A 13,238-nucleotide genomic window follows, 5' to 3' on the forward strand; every position below is an offset into this window, starting at 1 on the left:
TCATTTATTAACTTTAATAATGTGATTGCTGTATTGTGTCATTGGAGCCCTGGTGGCCCAGTGGTTAAGTGCTATGGCTGCTAAGCAAAAGGTCATCAGTTCAAATCCACCAGCTGCTCCTTGGAAAACCTGTGGGGCAGTTTTGCTCTGTCCTATAGAGTCGTTAGGTGTCAACTGACTCAACAGCACCTAACGACAACAACAATGTTCTGCAATAAACCACACATTTGTGAGCATTGTAGTTTTGGGTCACATTAGCATTCTTTAGTAACAGACCCTATCTGACACATTCAGTGCAGATACTTATTTCCTACAATATAAATTTTAGACCCTTTGGTGCAATTAACAAGGTCGTTGTTGTTTTTTTTTTTTTTTTTTTTTGTCACTATGGCTCAATTTATCTCTCCAAACTCATGTGTCCCTACTATAATGGTCAATCACCCAATATAATTTTATGTTCTCTATATTGTCAGAATGTGGCTTATCCCTCTGTTATAATGCTATTATAACTTCAAAGGGTGGCTTGAGAAGACAAGATAAAGTATTGTGATGAAATGTGCAAAGACATAGAGTTGGAAACCCAAAAGGGAAGAATAAGATCGGCATTTCTCAAACTCAAAGAACTGAAGAGAAAACTCAAGCCTTGAGTTGCAATACTGAAGGATTCTATGGGTAAAAAAAATTGAATGGTGCAGAAAGCATCAAAAGAAGATGGAAGGAATATACAGAGTTACTGTCCCAAAAATCATTGGTCCAAACAATTCAAGAGGTAGCATATTATTAAGAACTGCCAGTACTGAATGAAGACATTCAAGCTGTACTGAAGGCAGTGGTGAAAAGAAAGGCTCAAGGAATCAACAGAATACCAATTGAGATGCTTCAGCAAATGAATGCAACCCTGGAAGCACTTACCTGTCTATGTCAAGAAATTTGGAAGTCAGCTGCCTGGCCAATCTACTAGAAGGTATCTATATGCGTGCCCATTCCAAAGCAAAGCAGCCAAATGGAACCATTTTCCTCAGGGCCAAGAGACTGCAGCCCAGCAGGAAGCATAGGAGGCTGCGGGGGAGGGGGGGAAGAAGGGTGGGAGTTAGGAAATCGTATGTCACTTGTTTCCCGGTGCTCTGTCTCCTGCTGGGAACTTCGCAAAGCTGCTTTCCTGCACTCCCTATCTGCCGATCTCTGAGGTGGGTGGGGCAAATTCAAGTGGCACCAATGCTGCACTTCCTGGCCGACTGTGCCACCACTGCCAGCCAGGAAGCCTGGAGGTAGAGCACTGGGGAGAGGATGGGAGGTGGGAAAGCATGTATCACTGGTTACCAGGTGACTCTGTCTCTTGCTGGGAGCTCCGTAAAGCTGCTTTTCTATGCTGCCTGTCTGCCAATCTCTGACAGTAGTCCAAGATGGCAAATCAACTGCTTCGGCCCTGGGCCTCTAGGATTCAACCCACTCACAATGAGTGCCATTTGTCTGTTGCTTTTTTCCATTTCTTTTGGTTTCTTCCATGCCTCCCACCACCTCCCCCTCCTTTCTCTTGAAAACCTGGCTCCGCATGCCATCTTTGCTTCCTCTTGAAAGGCTGTGAAGCAACTCTCCACTGGGGAACCACTCCCCCAACCCACTGGTGGGATCCTTGAGGCTTTTTTTTTTTTTTGCTTTGTTTTCTTTGTTCTGTTTTCCTTATTTGTTTTCTTTTCACAGCTTAGGAGCCCTTTCTAGCCAGGCCGCACTGCACGGCTTAGGACCTACTCCTCTAATCTCTGCAGCTGCATAGGTGGGATCCCTGGGGGCATTTCTGTTTTCTTTTTTCTCTTTTTTCCTCTCTTTCTTCATTTCTCAGTTCTCGACTCTCCATACTTACCTTCTTTTCCTGTCTCCTGAATACCTGGTGCTATGTGACATCTAGCCAGGCTATATTGTGCAGCCTGGAATCCACTTCCCAGTTTTCACAGCTGCAGCAGTGGGATTACTGGGGACTTCTCTTTTCTTTCTTCTAAATTTTTATCTAGTTATTTTTTTTTTCTTTTTCTCCATTTCTCATCTCTCCAATCCAATGGCAAGCTACCTTAGCACTTACTTTTAATTTCTTTGTTTTTGGCTCCTATTTCTCTCTCCTTTTCCCCATACCTGTATTAGCTCCACACATCACAACTTGCCCCTTCTTCCTAACTACCTGCACCACGTGGTGAGCGTCACACCCCTCAGCAGCACAGGCACAGCCTACCAGAACATGCCCAACACTGATTCCTGGCCTGCCCTGCCCTGTCAGCCCTAGTACATGCCACAAACAACCCATCCCAACCCCTCACCTTCAGCTGGGCCTGCCCTGCTGTACCACAGCTGAGTGACTAGCCCTGCCCATTGGACAAGGATGTGAAAAGTACATGACCACATCAAGTAAACAATGAAGAATGCACAGCCTGCCTGCTCAGACATAACCAAATAAAACAGAAAAGGAGGACGAAACAAACAGATCTACAGTCAATAAATGAAGAAAATAACTACTGAATGTCCCAAAGGCAGTAGACAATATCAAAACATATTGAAGAAAAAAAAAAAAAGACAAGATGGTTCCGATAGGCATCCAAAATAAAATACCAGATGACTTTCCAGTAGAAGAAAAGGCACTAGAACTACGTGTTAGGGAATTCAAATCTCTAATATTCAGAGCTATTTAAAGTTGAAGCAAAAAGCAGGCAAAAATGAGGAAAAAATAGACAAATTCATGAAAAAGGCAGACAAATTCATGGAAAATACAGACCAAAAAAAATGGAAGAATTCAGGAAAATAATACAGGAACAAAATGCCAAAATAAATTCACAACTAGAAATCATACAAAAACAATGATTAGAAACCCTAAAGATAAACAACAAGATTTCAGAAATGGACAGTATCGTATAAGGGCTGAGGAGCAGGTTTGAAATGATGAAAGACAGGATCAGTGAAATTGAAGACAAACACTTGGATACAACTCTGAGGAAAAATCAGAAAAAAAGAATGAAAAAAAATGAAGAAACCCTGAGAATTATGTGGGATACAATCAAAAGCAAAAACTTACAAGTAATCAGAGTTCCAGAATAGGGCAAGAAAATGGAAAACACAAAGAAGATCATTGAAGAATTGCTGACAGAAAACTTCCTTAACAACATGATAGATAAAAAGCTGACCATCCAAGAAGCTGACCTCTTGGTTAGCAGCCATAGCACTTAAGCACTACACCACCATCCATTAGAGAAATGTAAATCAAAACCACAACGAGATACCATCTCACCCTGGCATTACTGCATGAATCAAAAAAACAGGAAATAACAAATGTTGGAGAGGCTGCGAGGAAATTGGAACTCTTGTGTACTGCTGGTGGGAATGCAAAATGATTAAGTCATTTTGGAAAATGATATGGCACTTCCTTAGAAAACTAGAAATATCATATGATCCAGCAATCCCACTCTTAGGAATATATCCTAGAGACATAAGAGTCATGGCACAAATAGACATATGCACACCCGTGTTCATTGCAGCATTGTTCACAATAGCATAAAAGTGGAAACAATCCAGATGCCCGTTAACAGAGGAAAGGATAATCAAACTGCGGTACATACACACAAGGGAGTATTATGCAATGATAAAGAACAAGGATGAATCCGTGAAGCATCTCATAACATGGATGAATCTGGAGGGCATTATGCTGGGTAAAATAAATCAATCACAAAAGGACAAATATTGTATGAGACCGTTACTGTAAAAACTCATGAGAAGGTTTACACACAAAAGCAATCTTTGGTGGTTACGAAAGAGGGGAGGAGTGGGGATAAAAAAATGCTAAATAGACAATAGATAAGTAGTAACATTGGTGATGGGTAAGACAGTACACAGTACTAAGGAAGCCAGCACAACCTGTACAAGGCAAGGTCATGGAAACTCCATATACACATACAAACTCCCTGAAGGTCTGAATTGCTGGGCTGAGGGCTGTGAGGACCATGGTCTCGGGGAACATCTAGCTCAACTGGCATAACAGTTTATAAAGAAAATGTTCTACATTCTACTTTGGTGAGTAGCACCTGAGGTCTTAAAAGCTTGTGAGCGGCCATCTAAGATACTCCACTGATCTCACCCCTTTGGGAGCAAGGAAGAATGAAGAAAACTGAAGATACAAGGGAAAGATTAGTCCAAAGGACTAATGGACCACATCTACTATGGCCTCCACCAGACTGAGTCCAGCACAACTAGATGGTGCCTGGCTACCACCACTGACTGCTCTGACAAGGATCACGATAGAGGGTCCCAGACTGAGCTAGAGAAAAATATAGAACAAAATTCTAACTCAAAAAGAAAGAGCAGACTTGCTGGCCTGACAGAGACTGGAGAAACCCTGAGAGTATGGACCCTGGATACCCTTTCAGCTTAGTAATGAAGTTGTTCCTGAAGTTCAAACTTCAGGCAAAGGTTGGACAGGCCCATAAAACAACAAGGCTAAAGGGGCACACCAGCCCAGGGGCTAGGACTAGAAGGCAGGAGGAAACAGGAAAGCTAGTTATAGGGAACCCAAGGTTGAGAAGGGAGAGTGTTGACATGTCATGGGATTGTTAACCAATGTCATAAAACAATATGTGTACTAACTGTTTAATGAGAAACTAGTTTGTTCTGTAAATCTTCATCTAAAGTACAATAAAATAATAAAATTTTTTAAAATTATGTATAAGTAAGACTCACCTTAGGATCTTGTTAAAATGTTGATTCTGATTCAGTATATCTCCAGTGGAAATGCAAATTCTCAGCAGGGGATAGAACAGGTTTGAAGCCCTATTACCTACCTATCCTTTCTAGCATTCATAACTGGTTCTACCACCAGGTAATTGTACCACACGGTTCATTTATTACCGCAATTTCACTTGGTCTTCACATAAGCTCCATTGATCTGCTGTGAAAGTGAGGCTTTAAATGTGCCAAGGATAGTTAAATGAATTATAATGTGATATTCGCCCAGTGGCTCAGGCTAAGAAATACAGAATGGAATATTAGCTGATCTGAAAGGAGAGTACAATAGAAATTTTAAACAATTCATTGATAATCACCCAGGAGGGATTTGGAAAGTATGCTTTTATAGATAACATTCACAAAAAATATTTAAAATTAATGCTAGAAAACCTTCAGCCAAATTTGTTTTAATCCCTGTAATATGCAGAGTACTACGGTTTTCTATCAGTAAAGCTTTGCATTAGGCTTTCATATTCATGTAAAGTATTGAAATGGAATGGAAATTTATACAGTCACTTTTGTAAGAATAATTTCAAGACATTAACCTGGCCAAAAAATGACTACATTGAGCCAATGAATGCACTCTTGAAATTATGATTTGATAAAATCATTGCCCAAGACTCTATGCTCCATTTAAAAACGTTTTTCCTCTCTCATCCTACAGCTACCTTTTTTTTTTTTTTAATTTTAACTAATGGAGATATTAACAGTAAAAGAGTTTTAACCTTTTGGAATACAACAATAGTAAAAAATACGTATTTCAAACAAACTACTGTGTTGGGTTACTGTAACAAAGCAGTTTTAAATAAAAGTGCTGCTGCAGAAAGCATAATGTGTAACTGCCAATAAAATTTAACAACTCTGTCCATCAATCAAGGACTTGCTGATAAAACCTTACTTGTTAATCTCTTGAGCTAACTCAGTTAAGTTTATTCCATTAACATTACATTTTGAAATGACAGTTCAGTTTTATGAAGCACAGTTCTTGTGGTTTTTCTTAATATGTGCCATTGAAATGTGTGCATGTTTTTTCTCCCTGAGTCCCTGAAATACAGAAGTTTAATTTTATATATATCTTCAGTAATTTAGCAATGTTATTCCTCAGTAGATAGAAGATTAATGTTGTTTGCATGTGTGCTAGTCCTCTTTCTTTCGAGTAATGGGGAATAATAAATCAAACCACTGACTATTTCTTCTCTAATACATGCATTGTGTATGTACTATCCAAATTTTGAATACAAATATAGTTAGGCATGGCTGAACTAACACTAGTGGTATTGTACTTTAGTTATATAAACTGCCAACATAAAAACCTAACTACTATTTATAACAGTCTATATTTCACCTCTGTCATTTAGAATTTCCTGATCTACAACCCAGAAGCTAGATTAGCCCGCTGTGTTCTTACTGTTCGTAGTGCCTACCTCTATTGACAGCCATAATACATTGAACCCAAATGATCTGTTTATTCATCTTTCTCTCATATTGCGGAAACTCCCAGAGGAAAAAGAGCATGCCTTATCTGTTGTGTTGTTAAATTTCCAGCATGTAGAGAAATGCTTGACAGATGATAGCTACTCTCTAGATGTTAGAATAGAATTGGTCATTAAATTAATTATTCATGTGCAAAACCTTTTACATTTCTTCTAAGTTCATCTTAAACACATTTGTAAGAGTTATGCCTACAATATTCAATCAATGAATATTTGCAGAACTAGGTAGAAAATTAACTAGGAAAGAGATGGAATAAGCTGTGTATTACAGCTATAAACATAGAGAATCATTGGCTGACAATGTTAGGAAACTGATTACTTTTATTTTAGTTACACTGGATTTACCTCCCCAATTAATAGTAGGTTTATAGACATTCCTTCATTATATGATAAGTTTTTGAGAGGAGATATAAATTTAAGGAAAAGAATCCTCTCAGTGTGTCAATGTTGATGTTATTGTTAGGTGCCATTGAGTCAGCTCCAATTCATGGCGACCTTATGTACAACAAAACGAAACACTGCCTGGTCCTGTGCTATCCCCACAATCGTTGTTATGCTTGAGCCCATTGATGCAGCCACTGTGCCAATCCATCTCATTGAGGGTCTTCCTCCTTTTCACCGATCCTCTACTTTACCAAGCATGATGTCCTTTCCAGGGACTGTCCCTTCCTGATAAGTCGCCAACACCATAATTCAAAGGAATCAATACTTCTTTGGTCTTCTTTACTCATTGTGCAGCGTTCTCATGCATATGAGGCAATTGACAAACTATGGCTTGTGTTGGGTGCACCTTAGTCCTCAAGGTGACATCTTTAACATTTTAAAGAGGTCTTTTGCAGCAGATTTGCCCATGCAATATCTCTTTTGATTTCTTGGTTGCTGTTTCCTTGGGCACTGAATGTGGAGCCAAGAAAAATGAAATCTTTGACAACTTTAACCTTTTCTCCATTTACCATGATGTTACTTATCAGTCCAGTTGTGAGGATTTTTTGTTTTCTTTATGTTGCACTCTGGTTATTTAGATAAAGTTGCACTATATGATTCTTCTGAAGAATCAACTCCTTTTAACTGTCTTAACAAACTGAGTTACACGTGTACTTTTTTTTAAACAAAAACCAAAAAGTTTTTTTTTTTCAAGAACTGACTGCATAAAATTCTGAATTGGATATTACAGTTACAGGTTTCAGAGAGAACTGGAAGAGGTAGTCTGGTGTGGTAGGCAGAAAATGGCATCCCCAAATCCTCATCCCTGGACTTATGGCTATGTTACATGGCAAGAGGAATTTTGCATATAGAATTAAGATTAAGGACCTTAAAAATAGGGAGATTGACCTGGATTATCCAGGTGGGACCAGTGTAATTACATGGGACCTTAAAAGTGGAAGAGAGATGCAAGTCAATCAGAAAGACTCACTGAAGAAGAGGCAGAAGAGGTACAAAGCATGAGAGGGACTCAACCTGCCTTTGCTAACTTTGAAGATGGAGAAAACATGCCACAATTCAAGGAAAGGGGGTGGTGTCTGGGAGCTGGGAGCCAGCAAGAAAACAGGGTCCTCAGTTCTATAACCACAGGGAACTGAATTCTGCCAACACCCTGAATGAACTTGGAAGCGGATTCTCCCCTAGAGCCTCCAGAAATGAGCACAGCTCTGCCAACGCTTTGATTATGCTCCAGTGAGACCCTTGTTAGACTTACGACATACGGAACTGTAGGGTGATAAATAATTTTTTATTGTATTAAGCTACTAAGCTTGTGGCAATTTGTTATGGAAGCAAGAAAAAAATTAGTACAGATGGCCTATTTCGAGTGAATAATAATAGCTATTTTTTTATTTATTGAGTACTTTCAGCTGGGCACCTTACATGTATTATTTAATAGTAATAATAATATCCTCATTTGTATAGATAAGGAAATCGAAGAGCCTAAAGGCTAAATAATTGTCCAAACTCAGCTAGCTACTAAGTGGTAGATCCTGGATTGAACAAACAGACTGACTCCGGGCCATCTTTTTAATCACTATGCTACTCTGTTTCTCAACAGGACTAGAGGAACCACATTAAGAAAACATACTGAGTCAATGCTAAAATTTTTAAAAATCCCTTGAAGATTTATAATCTGTAATTTTCTATATAAATATGATGAATGGATCTACTATATAGATTCTCTACTGAGATTTGTATATTTTATGGAATTCACCTTAGAAACAATATTGTACCTATATGTTTTGGTAGACATAAAATATACTATTTTTCTGGGCATAATCTATCATGTAATGATCACTTACTATGAACCCCCTGCTATATTAGTGTGTAACATATATCATCATCTTTACTCCTGATTACCCTGAGGTAGGCTTTATTATCTATCTCCATTTTGCAGATGACAAAACTGAGTTTCAGAGAAGTTTTTTTTTTTTTTTTGGAAAGCTGTTCACGACTGCAAAAAGAGACAAAAATGGGCCTAGATCCCAGGCATGTGACACTCTAAGATGTACTACCTCCTCAGTGTAAAACGTGGCCCGAGTATACATTTACCTGGTCTCTAGAACAGGATAATAATTCCTGAGCCTTATTGGTACAATAGTTAGGCACTTGGCTTCTAACCGAAAGGTCAGCAGTTTGAACCCACCAGCTACTCTGTAGAAGAAAAGACCTAGTGGGCGATCTGCTCCCTTAGAAATTTCAGCCTAGGAAACCCCATGGGGCAGTTCTACCCTGTCCTATAGGGTCTCACTATGAATCGGAATCGTGACCTCCTATAGCATCTCAGGCTCTCTTTGGAGCAGCTGTGCTTCCAAGAGAAACTTAAGAAATTGCAGAGCCTGAAGGTGAAGTTGAAGGTGGGTGGTAGGAGCTGGCAGGGATCCAGTTAACAATCAACATGCAACCCCTCCCAGGCTCTCATCATTGTTAACTCCCCCAGGTGTCTGTGTTCGCTTTTGTATAGCTCCTCCTGACAAAATTTCTACCTACTAATTGCTATTTCTCCTAATTTACTCTCTTGGCTCATAAGTAGCCAGTTGTTTCCAGCCACTTATAACCACTTATACCCCCTTCCTTACCTTCTGGTTGAACTCCAAATCAAGTGTTAGCTCCCTTCCCCAACCTCTTTATATTATTTTTTTTTGAAATATTAGATGACTAGATCACTTTACCATGTACAATTCAGTTGTAGGGTAATAGTGCACTCTCCATGCAAATCTTTTTTTGTTTGTTTTTTAAAAGTTCTACCTTAGTTTGTTGGATGAGCTGCATATCTCACTTACTTAAAACACAGAATATTATAGTAGTTATGCATTTTGAAGGCGCCCTGAAAAGCTTCACAAAGTCAAAAGTTTTAAATGAGAAGTTTCCTTGATCATGAATAACTTTGCTAGTCTTATTTAAATAAATGCTCTATGAATTTCCTCAGAAAATAAAAACAACAACTAGTTATGCTGCTTGTAATCTTGTTCAACCTGAAGTTTAAATGACTAAAAGCTTTACACATCTCAGATGGTGTATGTAATTTTCCAGATTAAGCTAAATGCAGTCATTCTTTTTACTGCCTTAATTTAAAGATCACGTCTTGGCCTTCTGCGGACAGAAGTTGGATTCTGGCAGTATGGCCTTTACTTGTTCTCATTGGAATAACCTCATGTACTGCAAGGTGAAAGAAGAGCAGATATCAAAAATACTCCTCAACTACTAATCTGGTCTACATTTACAAGGTCAGATGTATACAAAAACAAAACAAATTAACAAAAGAACACTAGATTCCTTTGAGGCCTGAATTATAAGATAAAGGTTTTGTTTCCTTTCCTAGTATAGAGCAAGGGATAATATTAAGTGACATCTAGGTCTGAATGCTATATATACATATTCTGTATAATATTATACAGAATAATATACATTTTCAGTGTTTTCATATTCCAATATACATTGATTTCATGTAACCAATACATTGATGTCACATAACAACAACAACAACAACCAATATGAACATTTGAAATGTGAAAACATTAGCTAAGTCAGCCTACCATCAAGGAACTTGGCTGTTGTTGTTAGGTGCCGTCGAGTCGGTTCCGAATCATAGTAACTCTGTGTACAACAGAATGAAACACTGCCTGGTCCTGCATCACCCTAACAATCTTTGTTGTACTTGAGCTCATTGCTGCAGCCACTGTGTCAATCCATTTCATTGAGGGCCCTCCTCTTTTTCACTAACCCTCTACCAAGCATGAGGCCTTTCTCCAGGGACTTGTCCCTCCTGATAACATGTCCAAAGTATGTGAGATGAAGTCTCGCCATCCTTGCATCTAAGGAGCATTCTGGCTGTACTTCTTCCAAGATAGATTTGTTTGTTCTTCCAGCAGTCCATGGTATATTCAATATTCTTTGTCAACAACGTAATTCAAAGGCATCAATTCTTTGGTCTTCCTTATTCATTGTCGAGCCTTCACATGCATATGAGGCAATTGAGAAATCATGGCTTGGGTCGGGGCACCTTAGTCCTCAGGGTGACATCTTTGCTTTTTAACACTTTAAAGAGGACTTTTGAAGAGATTTGCCCAAAGGAATATGTCCTTTGATTTCTTGACTGCAGCTTCAGTGGGCGTTGACTCTGGATCCAAGTAAAATGAAATCCTTGACTTCAATCTTTTTTCTTTTTATCATGATGTTACTTATTGGTCCAGTTGTGAGGGTTTTTGTTTTCTTTATGTTGAGGTGTAATCCATTCTGAAGGCTGCAGTCTTTGATCTTCATCCATAAATGCTTCAAGTCCTCTTCACTTTCAACGAGCAAGGCTGTGTCATCTGCATAATGCGGGTCGTCAGTGAGTCTTCCTCCAAAATCCTGATGCTGAGTTCTTTTTCATATAGTCCAGCTTCTCTCATTTGCTCAGCATACAGATCGAATAAGTGTAGTGAAAAGATACAACCCTGACACACACCTTTCATGATTTTAAACCACTTAGTATCCCCTTGTTCTGTTGGAATGACTGCCTCTTGGTCTATGTACAGGTTCCTCATGAGCACAGTTAAGTGTTCTTAATAGCAACTTGGTTACCCACATTTTCTATCTCCTCTATCAAGAACACTGATTTAGCTATGTTTGTATTGTGTACACAGTTCAGATTTTGGTCTAATTTAGATGCAGAATAATTATTTCATTTCATTCAATCAATTATAATTGTTTTTAGTTATTTTGGAAGGCAGCTGTGGAAAGTGATTCGCCTGGATCTACCAAACCATTTCTCACTAGGTTTGTTGTATGAGTTCGCTTTTTAAGCCTTGAGTTAAGATAAGTATCTGATACATTGATTTTGAATTGTAAAAGATGAAGAATATAATTGTCCTAAGAGCCATTTCACATAATTTTTGGAAGCAGGTGGAGAGAAATAATAAATGAAATAATGTTAAATGTAGTATGCCTGTTTATTCAGTATCTTAAAAAATACAGTAAATATAAAAAGTTATTAAAATATGTCCTCTTCGAAGTAATCTATGAATTTGTCAAGAAAAACAACAGCTACACAAAACCTAAGATATATAGAATTAATCAAACTCCTTATTTGATTTCTCTTTCATTGGCTTGTTTGGCATTATATAGTGATAACGTTGTAAATACCTGAATAATTACATTATTTAAAAAAGTGTGTTAGCTATTGCTGCAAAGCTTTCTGCATGCATTTTAGTTCTGGGATAAGCAGTACCATTTAATGAGCTAGTCCAGCATTTCTTGAAGCATGCTGCCTGGATCACTAATTTGCTGGGATGCTAATTGGCATTACATGGGAAAAAAATAGGTATACAGGTTTATCTTTCTTTTAAACAGGGTTCATTCCTGCAAGATTGCTCAAAGCTTTTAGCATGCTAATAGTCATTATCAATCTCTAAGAATGTGGCATACCATGCAGCATTTCCCAAACTTAGTTGGTCCTAGGACCCTTTGTTTCACAGAGTATTGTGATTCACTCTTTGTGTAATATTGATGTATGGTAGTTGAAAGAGAAGCTAGCAGTGAAAAGAGAAAAGCATAATGGAGTAAAAAATGAAATTGTAAATAACCAACTAGCAAGCATCCTAGGAATAAGTCAGTGCCCAGCACAGTGCTTGATATATAGACTATAATTATTTATGAAATAAATGTAAAGAATACATGACTTAATTAATCCTGTAATCACTCTTCTTTAGTGATTAGAGCATTACCTTTAAGAAATCAAAGTCCAGTGTTATAGTGAAAAGAGCATTGGCTTCGCAGTTAGACATACCCAAGGTTAACTCTACAACTGGGTGCCTCAGGTAAACTATTTAAAAACCAAAAAACAAACAAACAAACCCAGTGCCGTGGAGTCGATTCTGACTCATAGCGACCCTATAGCTGTTTAATGACCCTGATTAATCACTCTGAGCCTTAGTTTAGTTCTTAGTTGAAGATGATGCTATCTAATTTATAGCTTATTGTAAGGATTAAATTTACTATTATACTTCAGAGTGGCTTGGCATATAGTGGGCGATCAATAAACATTGCTTTCCTTCCTTCCCAAGGGGATTGAATTTTGGTTCCAGATTATTGTGGAGGGTGCAGGGTGGGAGCCACAGAAAACCTGATTCTAGTCCTCAGTCATGTACTTTGCAGCTGTGTAGCCCTGGACTAGTTACTTAATCTCTCTAAGCCTTAGTTCTTCTTGAATCAAATGAGAATGAAAATACTAAGCTTGCAAAGTTATTATGACAATGAAATTATAAAGTGCTTAGCAAGCAGCTTACACAAAGTAGGCCCTCATAACTCACAGCCATTATTCCTGATTTCTCAGAGACTCTGCAGTGGAAAACCTATTTAATAAGTAGCTGATCCATTGTAAAACTTATTTGAGTGCTTTCATGGCTCAAGAATTGTAGACAACAAATTCTCAACCAATAGACTCTCTTAAAAATGGTGGGGATGGGAGGTGGTCATTACCACATAAATAAAGCAGTAAAAAACTATTTTCTGTTTTGTAGA

The sequence above is a fragment of the Elephas maximus genome, chromosome X, assembly GCF_024166365.1.
Source record: "Elephas maximus indicus isolate mEleMax1 chromosome X, mEleMax1 primary haplotype, whole genome shotgun sequence".
NCBI classification, from domain to species: domain Eukaryota; kingdom Metazoa; phylum Chordata; class Mammalia; order Proboscidea; family Elephantidae; genus Elephas; species Elephas maximus.